Source organism: Stegostoma tigrinum, chromosome 44 (genome assembly GCF_030684315.1).
Source record: "Stegostoma tigrinum isolate sSteTig4 chromosome 44, sSteTig4.hap1, whole genome shotgun sequence".
Taxonomy (NCBI): domain Eukaryota; kingdom Metazoa; phylum Chordata; class Chondrichthyes; order Orectolobiformes; family Stegostomatidae; genus Stegostoma; species Stegostoma tigrinum.
In genome coordinates, this window is record NC_081397.1 from 6,716,833 (window position 1) to 6,736,506 (window position 19,674).

The 19,674-nt window shown below is 47.1% G+C and overlaps 1 protein-coding gene and 1 long non-coding RNA gene across 4 annotated transcripts in view; both read left to right on the top strand.

Moving 5' to 3' along the window:
• LOC132206952 (uncharacterized) overlaps positions 1-19,674 on the top strand; it is a 259,139-nt gene that overhangs the window by 88,663 nt on the left and 150,802 nt on the right. The window lies entirely within an intron of this gene.
• Positions 6,391-19,674, top strand: part of LOC132206956 (uncharacterized) — a 120,486-nt gene continuing 107,202 nt past the window's right edge. Inside the window, exon 1 of the long non-coding RNA XR_009443245.1 lies at positions 6,391-6,462. This is a non-coding gene — a long non-coding RNA (uncharacterized LOC132206956). The remainder of the gene's footprint in view (positions 6,463-19,674) is intronic.

A 19,674-nucleotide genomic window follows, 5' to 3' on the forward strand; every position in this document is an offset into this window, starting at 1 on the left:
TATACGAGATAATGGGAACTGCAGATGCTGGAGAATCCAAGACAACAAAATGTGAGGCTGGATGAACACAGCAGGCCAAGCAGCATCTCAGGAGGACAAAAGTGCTCCTGAGATGCTGCTTGGCCTGCTGTGTTCATCCAGCCTCACATTTTGTTGTCATGAAATGTATACACTTCCTTTTCATCTGGGAATAAATAATTGTTCTGAACGATTTCCATTGACTAATAGCAATCTGTCAAGCTTCGCAATGTAAAGAGATTTTTAGCTTCTTTTTCATTGTAAAGGTATTCTTTGGAATTAATTTGGCATATATTATTTGCATCTCAGGAAGTATGTTCATCACTGCATCTCAAAAAGTGCTCTGTTGTATAACAACAGCTTTTTAAAGATCACTTCAATGGTTGTGATTTTCAGTTGCCATAACACACATTAAATTACACTGTTGGCCAATCTGTCCATGATTATTTCATTATCTTACGTTTCAAACAGACAAGGAAATATTGGTGATGCAATGAAGAGTTTGATTCTCAAATATAATTGCTGTTATAGTTTCCACTTGGAAGAAAGATTCACATCAAATTGACTGGTCAAGGAAATGGGACACTGACTGTGAGTACTTTGAATGTTCGAGTTATTCCTAAAATGAAAGTTATGACCTTGATGATTTCTCTTTCATGCAGCTATGAAGAGACTCTTTTAAAATATCCTCTAGGTTAGTGGTTCAGGCATAAAAGTGTGATATGTATATTTATGTATATACATGTACATGCGTAATCTGAAAAGATAATGAGTATAAATCACTTGTTACAAGGTGAGAATGAGTTATCCAGATAGTAAGAACTGCCAATGTTGGTGTCTGAGATAACACATTGTGGAGCTGGAGGAACACAGCAGGGCAGGCAGCATCAGAGGCTCAAGAAAGTTGAGGTTTTGGGTCAGGACCCTTCCTGAGAAATGGAGGGTGGAAGGGAGCTCAGAAACAAATAGCGTGGAGGGGGCGGAGGTGCTGGGGAAGGTAGGTGGGATGGTAATAAGTGAGTACTATCCAGATTGGAACAGATTTTCCCCAGTGGGTATTGAATACGAATTCCAAATCACTCTCAAAATCTTAGTGACTGTTAACGTTGATGTTTTTTGTCTGTGTGTTTCAGTAATTGCATGACAGTTGAATGGTTCGTTGAGAGTGAGGAACCTATGGACTCTCACACACCAAGATGGAATTTAGTTCGAAGAGTGACTTCAAAATAGTTGCTTGCTTTTAAAATCTTGACCGTTTTTGCTGTCCAGTTGAATGAATTTAGCTCATACTGCTTCAATAGGAATTAGTGTTTAATAGGAACATATTTGTGAAACTTACAGTTTCGCAAGTTTTAGCTTAAACTGGTGGAGACTTTCGGTGCTTGCAAAAAGGCTCATCTCTCCATTAATACCGAAGGAAAATTGGAGTTTAAAAGTAAGTTCACCCGCTGTCAGGGAATGAAATGTTAATGTTGACTCGAACATAATTTTTAAAAAAGTCATATATTTGTGTAACACTGAACTCAAATTAAAATTTGGATATGCTAGTTTTACAGATGGTTGGATATTGAATTCATTTTAAATGAGTGTGAAGATCACTTTAAATCCAGCATATTTGTGAAGAAAAGAAATAGCATGTCAAATAAAATTAACTGCATGACTCTTCATAGCCCTATATGTAGAATTTCATTCCGAACTATGAGACAGTTGTGACCCCACACTACCTCAGTGCTCATGGCAACAGTAAGACTCCTGTTTGACGTGCTGTGCACTGCATGGAATGGCGGCAACATCAGATTCATTGATGCTTGAGTATCAAAAGAATATGACAATAAGATTTAAAATCAAAATCTCATTGAACACTTCAAGGAATGTATTACAGGAAGAGGGGGAAAGCATGTATGACTAATAGAAGGTGGTGGCGCAGATCACATAGACCTGTGTGCTAAAACTTAGCACAAATTTCACATTGAATGGAACAGTTTAAACAGGCTGGAGGAAGCAGACATGCCAGCCCAAACTTTTTGAATTTGAGCGTTCTGTTCGTAAACATCAGCAAAATTGTGGGAAACATGTTTATTCTTTCTCTTTTATTGCACAGAACCATACGATTAGACTGTTTTGATGAGGAATTTAAAGATTATGTGTCCCATCCGTTTGACTCACAGTTTGGTACCATAGGTTGGTACGATCTTCGTTGGAGAAGGAAAAGGGATGTTCCAGATACAGAAAATCGTCAAACCATTTACTACAAAGTCCGTTTCTGGTTAGTATTAATTAATGCAATTAACATTTTTAGATTGACATGATTGCACAATGGAGTCAATAAGAAAATTCCATCTGATATTCCACATAAATTTTAAGTGGATATTAAAGCAGCTCATTTCTTTTTCACGCTGTATGCTGCTTTCAAGAATGGTTGTCTTACTGTCGAAATGTTTAGCATTGACTCCATGGCTTCTTCCATTAGCTCACATTGAAACACATGTTTCTTCAGCCAAAAATGCACGTTTACTCGGTGTAGCTTGACTAACCTTCCCCTGTGGTCGTTCCCCTGAAATCCCCTGCAGTAGCTCCCCTGAAAAACAACTATACCATTTTGGATACTGTTCCGGGGGATGACTTAGCAGGGGTATGCAGTAGGGTGCAGGTCTCTGGCACAGAGTCTGTCCCTCTTGCACAGAAGGGAAGCGGGGATAGGAAGAGAGTGATAGTCATTGGGGACTCAATAGTTAGAGGCACTGATAGAAGATTTGCCGGGAACGAAAGAGACTCACGATTGGTGTGTTGCCTACCAGGTGCCAGGGTCTGTGATGTCACGAATATCCTGGGTGGGAAATTGGCTCGTGCCATTCGGTTGGATTTAAACGAGCTCAGAAGGGGGTTGGGAAACTGAGGTGTAGTCCTAGTACACAGGAGGATGAGCATAGGGAGGACATGGTCAGGACCTCACTGTCACAGAAGTGTGCTGGCAGACAGCAAGCTGGATTGAAGTGTGACGACTTTAATGCCGGGAGTATCCGGAATAATGTAGGTGAGCTTGCAGCTTGGATAGGTACCTGGGACTTCGATGTTGTGGCCATTTCGGAGGCATGGATAGAGCAGGGTCAGGAATGGATGTTGCAGGTTCTCGGGTTTAGATCTTTCATTAAGGTCTGGGAAGGTGGTAAAAGAGGGGGAGGTGTGGCTTTGTTGGTCAAGGACAGTATAACGGCGGCTGAAAGAACCTTTGAGGACTCGTCTACTGCGGTTGTATGGGCTGAGGTTGCCAAGGAAGGTTTGTCGACTGAGTCAGTGTGGGTGGATGTTCGGAACAGCAAGGCAGCAGTCACTTCACTGGGGGTTTTCTACAGACCCCAAATAGCAGTTGGGAGATCGAAGAACTCATTGGCCGGCAGATTGTTGAAAAGTGCAAACGTATCAGGGTTGTTGTTATGGGTGACTTCAACTTTCCCAATATAGATCGAAACCTCCTTAGTGCAGATGGTTTGGATGGAGCCGTTTTTGTCAGGTGTGTTCAGGAGGGTTTCCTGACTCAGTATGTGGACAGGCCGACGAGGCAGGAGGCCATTTTGGATTTGGTGCTGGGGATGAGCCAGGACACGTGTCAGATCTCGTGGTGGGAGAACACTTTGGCGACAGTGACCGCAAGAGCCTCCCATTTACCATCGCCATGGAAAGGGAAAGGAGCAGTTACCAGGGGAAGATATTTCACTGGGGTCAAGGAAACTATGGTGCTGTCAGACAGGAGTTGGGAAGTACAGATTGGGAGCAATTGTTCCACAGAAAGGGCGCAGCAGACATGTGGAGGCTGTTCAAGGAGCAGTTGTTGCGAGTGATGTATAAATTTGTTCCTCTGAGACAGGGTAGAAGGGGTAAGATTAAGGAGCCTTGGATGACGGGTACAGAGGTGCTTCTTGTCAAAAAGAAAAGGCAGCGTACGTAAGGTGGAGGAAGTGAGGGTCTAGCACAGCTTTAGAGTATTACAGGCCTGCTGGGAAGGAGCTCAAAAGATATTGCCTGTCCAATTGTTACCTGTTACAACCTTTGCGTCCACGCTTGCTCATTCAATGGTGTCAAGATGCCAGCAGTGCATGTACCTTCTCCATCCCCTCATGCCATCAGCTCACACAAGACATAGCCCATACTTAAAATCTTCTGATCAACCAAAGTTCATTGTAATGGACATTTTAGTTATCTGTCATGAAACGAAAACTGATTCTGACTGGCATGACCTGCAGTGCAAATGAATATAATCTGCGAAACGAGATTCCTTATGGGCTTGCAGCTGCTACAAATAATTGCTTTTCAAAGACGTTGCATACATCCATTTTTTTCTCCTATCACCTTAGATTTTTTTTTGCTTATGCATGTTGTGTGGGTTTCCAGTCAGGCGCATAAACACAGGTTGATGCAGTCACTGTTAAAACACGGTATTGAAGGAGAATTTGTGATGTTTGGAGTTTCATTCCAGTGAATGAAGGAGTGCACCATCAAGCCACTTCAGAGCACTACTGGCGACAAATTGTTGCAAGTTTTCAAGTGTTACCGATCGTCACATAAAATATGGCCTTTTTGTTGTTGTGCTATTCATCTTAACTGCAACATATCTCGTATTTCGGCTTGGAAACTATTTCAAGTATTTTGATTTACTTATTCAAAATCATTTCTGATTGTTGTCATGATATCTACAATATGTTATTTTGATTGGACATAGAGGATTGGATCTGTCTTAATGGAAATAATGTATGCGCTTATAAAACCCCTTCTGGGCAAGGTAGTTGCTCAGTGGTCAGAGCTGCTCATGCACTGGGGAGCCAATTGAAATTCCAGTCTTGGGTAACTATCTGTGTGGAATTGACATGTCCTCCCCGCGTCTGCGAGGGGCTTCCGCCAGGTGCTGCAGTTTTGCTCCCATTGTTCAAAGATGTGCAGGTCCTTATATGTGATTTGTGAAGCATTTCTTAAATGTTTCAATCCTGCCAGCATCCAGTGCCTTGGACAAAATAACTGGAGATGAATAAAAGATACTGTGCCTTTTGACACCATTTCCTGCTGGATTTTCATCAATCCTGCTTTATATCAGTGGCAACTTCCATGACCTTTTTTGATGCTCTGTCTGAATTGACAGTCTAGTTCCAAATATTTGTTGTGCAGTATTTCAAGGTCTCTGTTATTAGCACACCCACGAATGTCCACTTCAAAAGATACTTCCATATCATAGAATCCCTATGGTGTGGAAACAAGCCCCTTTTGACCCAAGAAGTCCACGGTCACCCTCCAAAGAGCGTCTCACCCTGACTCATCCCTCGACCCTTTCCTCAGTAACCCTACATTTCCCATGACTAACACACCTAATCTACACATCCCTAAACACAATGGGCAAGTTTGGCATGGCCCATACATTGAGCCTGCACATCTTTGGACTGTGGGAGGAAACCAGAGCACCCAGCAGGAACCCATGCAGGCATGGGCAGAATGTACAAACTCCGCACAGAAGATCGCCCAACGGTGGGATCGAACCTGGGTCCCTGGCGCTGTGAGTCAGCAGTGCTAACCACTGAGCCACCGTGCTGCCCTTGGAGTTAGACAGAGCTTGCTTGTTCCTGGGTGGCCTCAAACTGCCAACCTCCACTTAGTGGCAAAAGTGCTGACCAACTGCCCTCATCTTCACTGGTTTTTGCTTTGTATCATTGAATTCAATCCTTAAAACTCTATGATAAATATTTAAATTTCCATTGATATGTGAGCGTTGTTTTTAGTACGCAATATTGGTTTATTATGTTTCATTGGTACATAAGGAATATTTTATGTATATGCAAATAGGCAAGTTGGTAACGATGCAGTCCACAGACCTAATAACACTGTCCTTCAATCGCCCACGATGCCCTCTGCAAATTGGTAGAAAACAAAAATTTCTATAAAATTCATCTCTCCTCCCGTCAGTCGATCAAAATTAATTCAGGATTTTGTACAGGCCAATAACCGTAAGATTACACGAGCCTAAACAAAACTACTGGCTCATATTAGTTCAGTAAAGTGAAAGGGCAACAATAGAGGTAGGAGGAACTGCAGATGCTGGAGAATCTGAGATAAGAAGGTGTAAAGCTGGATGAACACAGCAGGCCAAGCAGTATCATCCGGCTCTACACCTTGTTATCTCAGATTCTCCAGCGCCAATTTTCTGAAGTCGGGTCTCGTCCCGAAATATCAGCTTTCTTGCTTCTCTGATGCTGCTTGACCTGCTGTGTTCATCCAGCTCTCCACCTTGGGCAACAATAGAGTATGCTTTAAGTCACTAGATATGTTACATGGGTTTGTCTTCCTTAGGGCGGAGTTAGTGGAACCGAAAAAGATGTCTCCCTCCACAGCGTTTGTGACAAAAGAATTGCATCGTTCCTTGGTGGCCTTTCAACAGAAGAATATTCAGAGATTTCCCGAGTGGTAAGAATGTAACTTCTTTTACTTCTCTTTATCTCACTTTTTCCAACAATTGGAAAATAGATTTTAGAAATAACGTCGAGCTGATGAAGTGTGAAAAGAAGAATAATTCCAAGCAGTGGTGGGAGTTGGTCAGTGAGGTGGGAGGAGTGGATAGGTGGGAGAGAAGGCGGACAGGTCATGGAGGCGGGGATGAGGGGAGGAACTAGTCTTGGGATGAGGCTGGCGGGTGGGGAGATTTTGAGGGTGGCCAAGTCCACATTGAGGCTATTGAGTTGGAAGCTCCCGAGGCGGAATGTGAGGTGCTGCTCCTCCAGTTTCTGGGTGGTCTGGTTGTGACACTGGAAGAGGCCCAGGATGGACATGTCGTCCAGGGAGTTGGAGGGGGAGTTGAAGTGATGCAATGATTTGGATATGAAAATAGAAGGTGTGGTTAGTAAGTTTCCCAATGATTGAAGGTGTAGTAGCCAGCCAAGAAGGTCACCTCAGAATACAATGGGACATTGACAAGGGCCAATAAACTGAGGAATGGCAGATGGTGTTGAGGTTAGACAAATGTGAGGTGCTACATTTTGGAAAGGCAAATCAGGGCAGCACGTATACACTGAAGGTTGTGGGGAGTGTTGCTTAATAAAGAGACACTGGAGTGCAGTTTCGTAGTTCCATCAAAGTACAGCCACCGGTAGAAAGGATATGAAGGAGACATTTGGTGTGCTCGCCTTTATCGGTCAGTGCATTGAGAATAGGAGTTGGGAGATCACTTAGCAGCCATATAGGACGTTGGTTCGGCTGCTTTTGGAATACCGCAATCGATTTTGGTCTCCTTGCGAGAGGAAGGATGTCGGCGCAACATTGAGGGCCGAAGGGCCTGTTCTGCGCTGTATTCTTGTATGTTGTAAACTTGAAAGGGTTCAGAGAAGATCTACAAGGATGTTATGAGCATCGGAGGTTGAAGGTATACCGTGGGCTTGAACAGGCAGCTATTTCTTGGAACTTTGGAGTTCAGGGCTGACCATATCGAAGTTTATACAATTACGAGGGATGTGGTTAGAGCGAACAGCCAAGATCTTTTCCCCGGGTTGCTGGAATCCAAAACTGGAGGGAATAGGTTAAAAATGAGAGAGGGAAGATTTAAAATGGACCGGATTTTTTTCATAGTGGTGCATGTATGGAGTGAGCTGCCAGAGGAAGTGGTGGAGGCTTGTACGTTTAAAAGGCATGTGGATGGGTATATGAATAGGATGGGTTGAGAGGAATATGGGCCAAATGCTGGCAAATGGGACTAAATTAATTTAGGATATCTGGTCAACATAGACAAATTGGGCCAAAGGATCTGTTTCCCGACTGTACATCTCTCTGATTCTAAGTGTCTTTTTTCTTAACCACGTGGCCCATAATTAGAAAAACTTGAATCAGGATTTGGGAATGTGACAATTCTAATTGGATCTGTTTGATGAAATTAACTCTGTCGGTAATGGTGGTTGAATTATGATTCGTCAAATTTGAGTTTATTGCAGCATCTTATAGAATAGAGGAGACACATGTAATCAAAATTGAAAATCAAAACTTGGTAAAATTTTGCATTGGAAATACATGACAAGCCATTGGAGGAGATTCATGACCATTGCATTCAAGTGAGAACAACAAATGCGATTCAGTGACTCAGTGAAACGGGATGCAGTGACTCAGTGAAATTGGATGCAGTGACTGTGTGAACTGGGATGCAGTGACTGAGGGTAATGGGATGCAGTGACTGAGGGTAATTAGATGCAGTGACTGAGTGAAATAGGATACAGTGACTGCGGGAAATGGGTTGTAGTGACTGCGGGAAATGGGTTGTAGTCACTGAGGGAAATGGGATACAGTGACTGATGGAAATGGGATGCAGTGACTGATGGAAATGGGATGCGTTGACTGATGGAAAGGAGATGCAGTGACTGTGGGAAATGGCATGCTGTGTCTGAGGGTAATGGGATGCAGTGACTGAGGGGAATGGGATGCCGAGACTGATTGAACTGGGTTGCAGTGACTGAGTAAACTGGGATGCTGTGACTATGTCTAATGGGATGCAGTGACTGAGGGAAATGGGATCCAGTGACTGTGGGAAATGGGTTGCAGTGTCTGAGTGAAATGGGATGCAGTGTCTGAGTGAAATGGGATGCAGTGACTGAGTGAAATGGGCTGCAGTGAATGTGTGAACTGGGATGCAGTGACTGATGGAGACGGGATGCTGTGACTGAGTGAAATGGGATGCTGTGACTGAGGGTAATGGGAGGCAGTGACTGAGGGAAAGGTGATTCTGTGTATTTGGGAAATGGGATGCGGTGACTGTGGCGAATGGGATGCAGTGACGGTGGGAGATGGAATGCAGTGACTGAGTGAAATGGGATGCTGTGACTGAGGTTAATGGGATGCCGTGACTGAGGTTAATGGGATGCAGTGACTGAGGGAAAGGAGATGCAGTGACTGTGGGAAATGGCATGCTGTGACTGAGAGAAATGGCATGCTGTGACTGACGGTTTTGGGATGCAGTGACTCTTAAATGGGATGCAGTGACTGCGTGAAGTGGGCTGCAGTGACTGTGCGAAATGGGTTGCAGTGACTGAGTGAAATGGGATGCAGTGACTGAGTGCAATGGGATGCAGTGAATGAGTGCAATGGGATGCAGTAACGGAGGAAAGGCGATGCGGTGACTGTGGGAAATAGCATGCTGTGTCTGAGGGGAATGGGATGCAGTGACTGTGGAAATGGGATGCAGTGACTGTTAAATGGGCCGCAGTGACTGAGTGAAATGGGCAGCAGTGACTTGGTGAAATGGGATGCAGTGACTGAGGAAAGGATGCAGTGACTGTCTGAAATGGGACGCAGTGACTGAGTGACCTGGGATGCAGTGACTGAGTGACCTGGGATGCAGTGACTGAGTGACCTGGGATGCAGTAACTGAGTGAAATGGGATGCAGTGACTGAGCTAAATGGGATGCATGACTGATGGAAATGGGATGCAGTGACTGAGGGGAATGCGATGTAGTGACTGAGGGGAATGCGATGCAGTGACTCATGGAAATGGGATGCTGTGACTGAGGGAACGGAGATGCAGTGACTGAGTGAAATGGGCTGCAGTGACTGAGGGAAATGGATGCTCTGACTGAGGGTAATGGGATGCAGTGACTGTGTGAAATGGGCTGCAGTGTCTGTGCGAACTGTAATGCAGTCACTGTGTGATCTAGGATGCGGTGGCCGAGTGAAATGGGGTGCAGTGGCTGAGTGAAATGGGATGCAGTGGCTGAGTGAAATGGGATGCAGTGGCTGAGTGAAATGGGATGCAGTGGCTGAGTGAAATGGGATGCAGTAATTGGTGGAAATGGGATGCAGTGACTGTGGGAAATGGGATGCGGTGACTGACAGTAATTGGATGGAGTGACGGACGGTAATGGGATACAGTGACCGAGGGAAACGGGACGCAGTGTCAGAGTGAAATAGGATGCAGTCAATGAGTGAAATGTCCTGCAGTGATTGAGTGAAGTGGGATGCAGTGACTGAGGGAAATGGGATGCAGTGGCTGAGTGAAATGGGATGCACTGACTCTTGGAAATGGGATGCAGTGACTGTTGGAAATGGATTGCAGTGACTGTTGGCAATGGGATGCAGTCACTGTTTGAAATGGGATGCAGTGACTATGGGAAATGGGATGCAGTGACTGAGGGAAAGGAGATGCAGTGACTGTGGGAAATGGCATACTGTGACTCAGGGTCATGGGATGCAGTGACTGAGGGGAATAGGATGCAGTGACTGAGTGAAATGGGATACTGTGACTGAGGAAAGGAGATGCAGTGACTATGGGAAATGGCATGCAGTGACTGATGGAAATGGGATGCAGTGGCTGATGGGAATGTGATGCAGTGTCTGAGGGAAATGGGATGCTGTGACTGAGCGTACTGTGATGCAGTGACTGAGGGTAATGGGATGTAGTGACTGATGGTAATGGGATGCAGTGACTGGGTAATGGGATGCAGTGACTGGGAAATGGGATGCAGTGACTGTGGAAATGGGATGCAGTGACTGTTAAATGGGCCGCAGTGACTGAGTGAAATGGGCAGCAGTGACTGAGGAAAGGAGATGCAGTGACTGTCTGAAATGGGACGCAGTGACTGAGTGACCTGGGATGCAGTGACTGAGTGACCTGGGATGCAGTAACTGAGTGAAATGGGATGCAGTGACTGAGCTAAATGGGATGCATGACTGATGGAAATGGGATGCAGTGACTGAGGGGAATGCGATGTAGTGACTGAGGGGAATGCGATGCAGTGACTCATGGAACGGAGATGCAGTGACTGAGTGAAATGGGCTGCAGTGACTGAGGGAAATGGATGCTCTGACTGCGGGTAATGGGATGCAGTGACTGTGTGAAATGGGATGCAGTGACTGTGTGAAATGGGCTGCAGTGTCTGTGCGAACTGTAATGCAGTCACTGTGTGATCTAGGATGCGGTGGCCAAGTGAAATGGGGTGCAGTGGCTGAGTGAAATGGGATGCAGTGGCTGAGTGAAATGGGATGCAGTGGCTGAGTGAAATGGGATGCAGTAATTGGTGGAAATGGGATGCAGTGACTGTGGGAAATGGGATGCGGTGACTGACAGTAATTGGATGGAGTGACGGACGGTAATGGGATGCAGTGACTGAGGGAAACGGGACGCAGTGTCAGAGTGAAATAGGATGCAGTCAATGAGTGAAATGTCCTGCAGTGATTGAGTGAAGTGGGATGCAGTGACTGAGGGAAATGGGATGCAGTGGCTGAGTGAAATGGGATGCACTGACTCTTGGAAATGGGATGCAGTGACTGTTGGAAATGGGATGCAGTGACTGTTGGAAATGGGATGCAGTGACTATGGGAAATGGGATGCAGTGACTGAGGGAAAGGAGATGCAGTGACTGTGGGAAATGGCATACTGTGACTCAGGGTAATGGGATGCAGTGACTGAGGGGAATAGGATGCAGTGACTGAGTGAAATGGGATACTGTGACTGAGGAAAGGAGATGCAGTGACTATGGGAAATGGCATGCAGTGACTGAGTGAAATGGGATGCAGTGACTGATGGAAATGGGATGCAGTGACTGATGGGAATGTGATGCAGTGTCTGAGGGAAATGGGATGCAGTGACTGAGCGTACTGTGATGCAGTGACTGAGGGTAATGGGATGTAGTGACTAATGGTAATGGCATGCAGTGACTGGGAAATGGGATGCAGTGATTGATGGAAATGGGACGCAGTGACGAAGTGAAATGGGACGCAGTGACTGATGGAAAGGAGATGCAGTGACTCTGTGAAATGGGATGCAGTGACTGAGTGAAATGGGATGCAGTGACTGAGTGAAATGGGATTGCCGTGACTGTGGAAAGGAGATGCAGTGACTGAGGGAAATGGGATGCAGTGACTGAGGGAAATGGGATCCTGCGACTGAAGGTAATGGGATGCAGTGACTGAGGGTAATGTGATGCAGTGACTCTGTGAAATGGGATGCAGTGACTGAGTGAAATGGGATGCAGTGACTGAGTGAAATGGGATTGCCGTGACGGATAGAAATGGGATGCCCTGACTGAGTGTAAGGTGAAGCATGGAGTGAAGTGGGATGCAGTGGCTGTGTGAAATGGGATGCAGTGGCTGTGTGAAATGGGATGCAGTGGCTGTGTGAACTGGGATGCAGTGGCTGTGTGAACTGGGATGCAGTGGCTGTGTGAATAGGGATGCAGTGACTGAGGGAAAGGAGATGCAGTGTCTGTTTGAAATGGGATGCTGCGACTCAAGTGAATGGGATGCCGTGTCTGTGGGGAATGGGATGCAGTGACTGTGGGGAATGGGGTGCAGCGACTGTGGGGAATGAGATGCAGTGACTGAGATAAATGGGATGCAGTGACTGATGGAAATGGGATGCAGTGAATGAGGGAAATGGGATTCAGTGACTGTGGGGAATGGGATGCAGTGACTGTGGTGAAGGAGATGCAGTGACTGAGGGAAATGGGATGCAGTGACTGAGGTCCTGGGAAGGAGTGACTGAGTTCATGGGGATGCAGTGCCCGAGCGGACTTGGGGTGCAGTGAGTGAGGGAAATGGGATACAGTGCCTGAGTGAAATGGGATACAGTGCCTGAGTGAAATGGGATGCAGTGCCTGAGTGAAATGGGATGCAGTGCCTGAGTGAAATGGGATGCAGTGACTGAGTGAAATGAGATGCAGTGACTGAGTGAAATGAGATGCAGTGACTGAGTGAAATGAGATGCAGTGACTGAGGGAAATGGGAAGCATTGACTGAGTGAAATGCGATGCAGAGACTGAGGGAAAGGAGATGCTGTGCCTATGGGAAATGGGATGCAGTGAGTGTGGGAAATTGAATGCAGCGCCTGTGAGATACGGGAAACAGTGACCGAGGGAAATGGAATGCAGTGACTGAGTGAAATGTGATGCAGTGACTGTGTGAAATGTGATGCAGTGACTGAGTGAAATGTGATGCAGTGACTGAGTGAAATGTGATGCAGTGACTGAGTGAAATGTGATGCAGTGACTGAGTGAAATGGGATGCAGTGACTGAGGGAAATGGGATGCAGTCTCTGAGTGAAATGTGTTGCAGCCACTGAGTGAAATGTGTTGCAGTCACTGAGTGAAATGGGACGCATCACTGAGTGAAATGGGACGCAGTGACTGAGGGAAATGGGATGCAGTCACTGAGTGAAATGACATGCAGTGACTAAGTGAAATGGGAAGCACTGACTGAGTGAAATGCGATGCAGTGACTGAGTGAAATGAGATGCCTTGTTTGATGGAAATATGATGGAGTAACTGACGGAAATGAGATGCAGTGACTGAGTGAAAAGTGATGCAGTGACTGAGTGAAATGGGATGCAGTGACTGAGGAGAATGGGATGCAGTGACTGAGATGAATGGGACGCATTGACTGATGGAAATGGGATGCAGTGACTGAGGGAAAGGAGATGAAGTGACTGTGGGAAATGGCATACTGTAACTAGGGTAATGGGATGCAGTGACTGAGTGAAATGGGATACTGTGACTGAGGAAAGGAGATGCAGTGACTATGGGAAATGGCATGCAGTGACTGAGGGAAATGGGATGCAGTGACTGATGGGAATGGGATGCAGTGTCTGAGGGAAATGGGATGCTGTGACTGAGCGTACTGTGATGCAGTGCCTGAGGGTAATGGGATGTAGTGACTGGGAAATAGGATGCAGTGATTGATGGAAATGTGACGCAGTGACTAAGTGAAATGGGACGCAGTGACTGATGAAAAGGAGATGCAGTGACTGAGTGAAATGGGATTGCCGTGACTGTGGAAAGGAGATGCAGTGACTGAGGGAAATGGGATGCAGTGACTGAGGGAAATGGGATGCAGTGACTGAGGGAAATGGGATCCTGCGACTGAAGGTAATGGCATGCAGTGACTGTGGGTAATGTGATGCAGTGACTGAGTGAAATGGGATGCAGTGACTGAGGGGAATCGGCTGCAGTGAATGAGGACAATGGGATGCAGTGACTGGGAAATGGGATGCAGTGACTATGGGGAATGGGACGCAGTGACTGAGGGAAATGGGATGCAGTGACTGGGAAATGGGATGCAGTGACTAGGAAATGGGATGCAGTGACTATGGGAAATGGGACGCAGTGACTGAGTGAAATGGGGTGCAGTGGCTGAGTGAAATGGGATGCAGTGGCTGAGTGAAATGGGATGCAGTAATTGGTGGAAATGGGATGCAGTGACTGTGGGAAATGGGATGCGGTGACTGACAGTAATTGGATGGAGTGACGGACGGTAATGGGATACAGTGACCGAGGGAAACGGGACGCAGTGTCAGAGTGAAATAGGATGCAGTCAATGAGTGAAATGTCCTGCAGTGATTGAGTGAAGTGGGATGCAGTGACTGAGGGAAATGGGATGCAGTGGCTGAGTGAAATGGGATGCACTGACTCTTGGAAATGGGATGCAGTGACTGTTGGAAATGGATTGCAGTGACTGTTGGCAATGGGATGCAGTCACTGTTTGAAATGGGATGCAGTGACTATGGGAAATGGGATGCAGTGACTGAGGGAAAGGAGATGCAGTGACTGTGGGAAATGGCATACTGTGACTCAGGGTCATGGGATGCAGTGACTGAGGGGAATAGGATGCAGTGACTGAGTGAAATGGGATACTGTGACTGAGGAAAGGAGATGCAGTGACTATGGGAAATGGCATGCAGTGACTGATGGAAATGGGATGCAGTGACTGATGGGAATGTGATGCAGTGTCTGAGGGAAATGGGATGCTGTGACTGAGCGTACTGTGATGCAGTGACTGAGGGTAATGGGATGTAGTGACTGATGGTAATGGGATGCAGTGACTGGGTAATGGGATGCAGTGACTGGGAAATGGGATGCAGTGACTGTGGAAATGGGATGCAGTGACTGTTAAATGGGCCGCAGTGACTGAGTGAAATGGGCAGCAGTGACTGAGGAAAGGAGATGCAGTGACTGTCTGAAATGGGACGCAGTGACTGAGTGACCTGGGATGCAGTGACTGAGTGACCTGGGATGCAGTAACTGAGTGAAATGGGATGCAGTGACTGAGCTAAATGGGATGCATGACTGATGGAAATGGGATGCAGTGACTGAGGGGAATGCGATGTAGTGACTGAGGGGAATGCGATGCAGTGACTCATGGAACGGAGATGCAGTGACTGAGTGAAATGGGCTGCAGTGACTGAGGGAAATGGATGCTCTGACTGCGGGTAATGGGATGCAGTGACTGTGTGAAATGGGATGCAGTGACTGTGTGAAATGGGCTGCAGTGTCTGTGCGAACTGTAATGCAGTCACTGTGTGATCTAGGATGCGGTGGCCAAGTGAAATGGGGTGCAGTGGCTGAGTGAAATGGGATGCAGTGGCTGAGTGAAATGGGATGCAGTGGCTGAGTGAAATGGGATGCAGTAATTGGTGGAAATGGGATGCAGTGACTGTGGGAAATGGGATGCGGTGACTGACAGTAATTGGATGGAGTGACGGACGGTAATGGGATGCAGTGACTGAGGGAAACGGGACGCAGTGTCAGAGTGAAATAGGATGCAGTCAATGAGTGAAATGTCCTGCAGTGATTGAGTGAAGTGGGATGCAGTGACTGAGGGAAATGGGATGCAGTGGCTGAGTGAAATGGGATGCACTGACTCTTGGAAATGGGATGCAGTGACTGTTGGAAATGGGATGCAGTGACTGTTGGAAATGGGATGCAGTGACTATGGGAAATGGGATGCAGTGACTGAGGGAAAGGAGATGCAGTGACTGTGGGAAATGGCATACTGTGACTCAGGGTAATGGGATGCAGTGACTGAGGGGAATAGGATGCAGTGACTGAGTGAAATGGGATACTGTGACTGAGGAAAGGAGATGCAGTGACTATGGGAAATGGCATGCAGTGACTGAGTGAAATGGGATGCAGTGACTGATGGAAATGGGATGCAGTGACTGATGGGAATGTGATGCAGTGTCTGAGGGAAATGGGATGCAGTGACTGAGCGTACTGTGATGCAGTGACTGAGGGTAATGGGATGTAGTGACTAATGGTAATGGCATGCAGTGACTGGGAAATGGGATGCAGTGATTGATGGAAATGGGACGCAGTGACGAAGTGAAATGGGACGCAGTGACTGATGGAAAGGAGATGCAGTGACTCTGTGAAATGGGATGCAGTGACTGAGTGAAATGGGATGCAGTGACTGAGTGAAATGGGATTGCCGTGACTGTGGAAAGGAGATGCAGTGACTGAGGGAAATGGGATGCAGTGACTGAGGGAAATGGGATCCTGCGACTGAAGGTAATGGGATGCAGTGACTGAGGGTAATGTGATGCAGTGACTCTGTGAAATGGGATGCAGTGACTGAGTGAAATGGGATGCAGTGACTGAGTGAAATGGGATTGCCGTGACGGATAGAAATGGGTTGCCCTGACTGAGTGTAAGGTGAAGCATGGAGTGAAGTGGGATGCAGTGGCTGTGTGAAATGGGATGCAGTGGCTGTGTGAAATGGGATGCAGTGGCTGTGTGAACTGGGATGCAGTGGCTGTGTGAACTGGGATGCAGTGGCTGTGTGAATAGGGATGCAGTGACTGAGGGAAAGGAGATGCAGTGTCTGTTTGAAATGGGATGCTGCGACTCAAGTGAATGGGATGCCGTGTCTGTGGGGAATGGGATGCAGTGACTGTGGGGAATGGGGTGCAGCGACTGTGGGGAATGAGATGCAGTGACTGAGATAAATGGGATGCAGTGACTGATGGAAATGGGATGCAGTGAATGAGGGAAATGGGATTCAGTGACTGTGGGGAATGGGATGCAGTGACTGTGGTGAAGGAGATGCAGTGACTGAGGGAAATGGGATGCAGTGACTGAGGTCCTGGGAAGGAGTGACTGAGTTCATGGGGATGCAGTGCCCGAGCGGACTTGGGGTGCAGTGAGTGAGGGAAATGGGATACAGTGCCTGAGTGAAATGGGATACAGTGCCTGAGTGAAATGGGATGCAGTGCCTGAGTGAAATGGGATGCAGTGCCTGAGTGAAATGGGATGCAGTGACTGAGTGAAATGAGATGCAGTGACTGAGTGAAATGAGATGCAGTGACTGAGTGAAATGAGATGCAGTGACTGAGTGAAATGAGATGCAGTGACTGAGGGAAATGGGAAGCATTGACTGAGTGAAATGCGATGCAGAGACTGAGGGAAAGGAGATGCTGTGCCTATGGGAAATGGGATGCAGTGAGTGTGGGAAATTGAATGCAGCGCCTGTGAGATACGGGAAACAGTGACCGAGGGAAATGGAATGCAGTGACTGAGTGAAATGTGATGCAGTGACTGAGTGAAATGTGATGCAGTGACTGTGTGAAATGTGATGCAGTGACTGAGTGAAATGTGATGCAGTGACTGAGTGAAATGTGATGCAGTGACTGAGTGAAATGGGATGCAGTGACTGAGGGAAATGGGATGCAGTCTCTGAGTGAAATGTGTTGCAGCCACTGAGTGAAATGTGTTGCAGTCACTGAGTGAAATGGGACGCATCACTGAGTGAAATGGGACGCAGTGACTGAGGGAAATGGGATGCAGTCACTGAGTGAAATGACATGCAGTGACTAAGTGAAATGGGAAGCACTGACTGAGTGAAATGCGATGCAGTGACTGAGTGAAATGAGATGCCTTGTTTGATGGAAATATGATGGAGTAACTGACGGAAATGAGATGCAGTGACTGAGTGAAAAGTGATGCAGTGACTGAGTGAAATGGGATGCAGTGACTGAGGAGAATGGGATGCAGTGACTGAGATGAATGGGACGCATTGACTGATGGAAATGGGATGCAGTGACTGAGGGAAAGGAGATGAAGTGACTGTGGGAAATGGCATACTGTAACTAGGGTAATGGGATGCAGTGACTGAGTGAAATGGGATACTGTGACTGAGGAAAGGAGATGCAGTGACTATGGGAAATGGCATGCAGTGACTGAGTGAAATGGGATGCAGTGACTGAGTGAAATGGGATGCAGTGACTGAGTGAAATGGGATGCAGTGACTGAGGGAAATGGGATGCAGTGACTGATGGGAATGGGATGCAGTGTCTGAGGGAAATGGGATGCTGTGACTGAGCGTACTGTGATGCAGTGCCTGAGGGTAATGGGATGTAGTGACTGGGAAATAGGATGCAGTGATTGATGGAAATGTGACGCAGTGACTAAGTGAAATGGGACGCAGTGACTGATGAAAAGGAGATGCAGTGACTGAGTGAAATGGGATTGCCGTGACTGTGGAAAGGAGATGCAGTGACTGAGGGAAATGGGATGCAGTGACTGAGGGAAATGGGATGCAGTGACTGAGGGAAATGGGATCCTGCGACTGAAGGTAATGGCATGCAGTGACTGTGGGTAATGTGATGCAGTGACTGAGTGAAATGGGATGCAGTGACTGAGGGGAATCGGCTGCAGTGAATGAGGACAATGGGATGCAGTGACTGGGAAATGGGATGCAGTGACTATGGGGAATGGGACGCAGTGACTGAGGGAAATGGGATGCAGTGACTGGGAAATGGGATGCAGTGACTAGGAAATGGGATGCAGTGACTATGGGAAATGGGACGCAGTGACTGAGTGAAATGGGATGCAGTGACTGAGGGAAATGGGATGCAGTGACTGAGTGAAATGGGACGCAGTGACTGAGTGAAATGGGATTGCCGTGACGGATGGAAATGGGATGCCCTGACTGAGTGTAAGGTGAAGCATTGAGTGAAATGGGATGCAGTGGCTGTGTGAACTGGGATGCAGTGGCTGTGTGAATAGGGATGCAGTGACTGAGGGAAAGGAGATGCAGTGTCTGTTTGAAATGGGATGCTGCGACTCAAGTGAATGGGATGCCGTGTCTGTGGGGAATGGGATGCAGTGACTGTGGGGAATGGGGTGCAGCGACTGTGGCGAATGAGATGCAGTGACTGAGATAAAGGGGATGCAGTGACTGATGGAAATGGGATGCAGTGAATGAGGGAAATGGGATTCAGTGACTGTGGGGAATGGGATGCAGTGACTGTGGTGAAGGAGATGCAGTGACTGAGATAAATGGGATGCTGTGACTGATGGAAATGGGATGCAGTGAATGAGGGAAATGGGATTCAGTGACTGAGTGAAATGGGATGCAGTGACTGTGGTGAAGGAGATGCAGTGACTGAGGGAAATGGGATGCAGTGACTGCGTGAAATGGGATGCAGTGACTGAGGTACTGGGAAGGAGTGACTGAGTTCATGGGGATGCAGTGCCCGAGCGGACTTGGGGTGCAGTGAGTGAGGGAAATGGGATACAGTGCCTGAGTGAAATGGGATGCAGTGACTGAGTGAAATGAGATGCAGTGACTGAGTGAAATGAGATGCAGTGACTGAGTGAAATGAGATGCAGTGACTGAGGGAAATGGGAAGCATTGACTGAGTGAAATGCGATGCAGAGACTGCGGGAAAGGAGATGCTGTGACTATGGGAAATGGGATGCAGTGAGTGTGGGAAATTGAATGCAGCGCCTGTGAGATATGGGAAACAGTGACCGAGGGAAATGGAATGCAGTGACTATGGTGAACGAGATGCAGTGACTGAGTGAAATGTGATGCAGTGACTGTGTGAAATGTGATGCAGTGACTGAGTGAAATGTGATGCAGTGACTGAGTGAA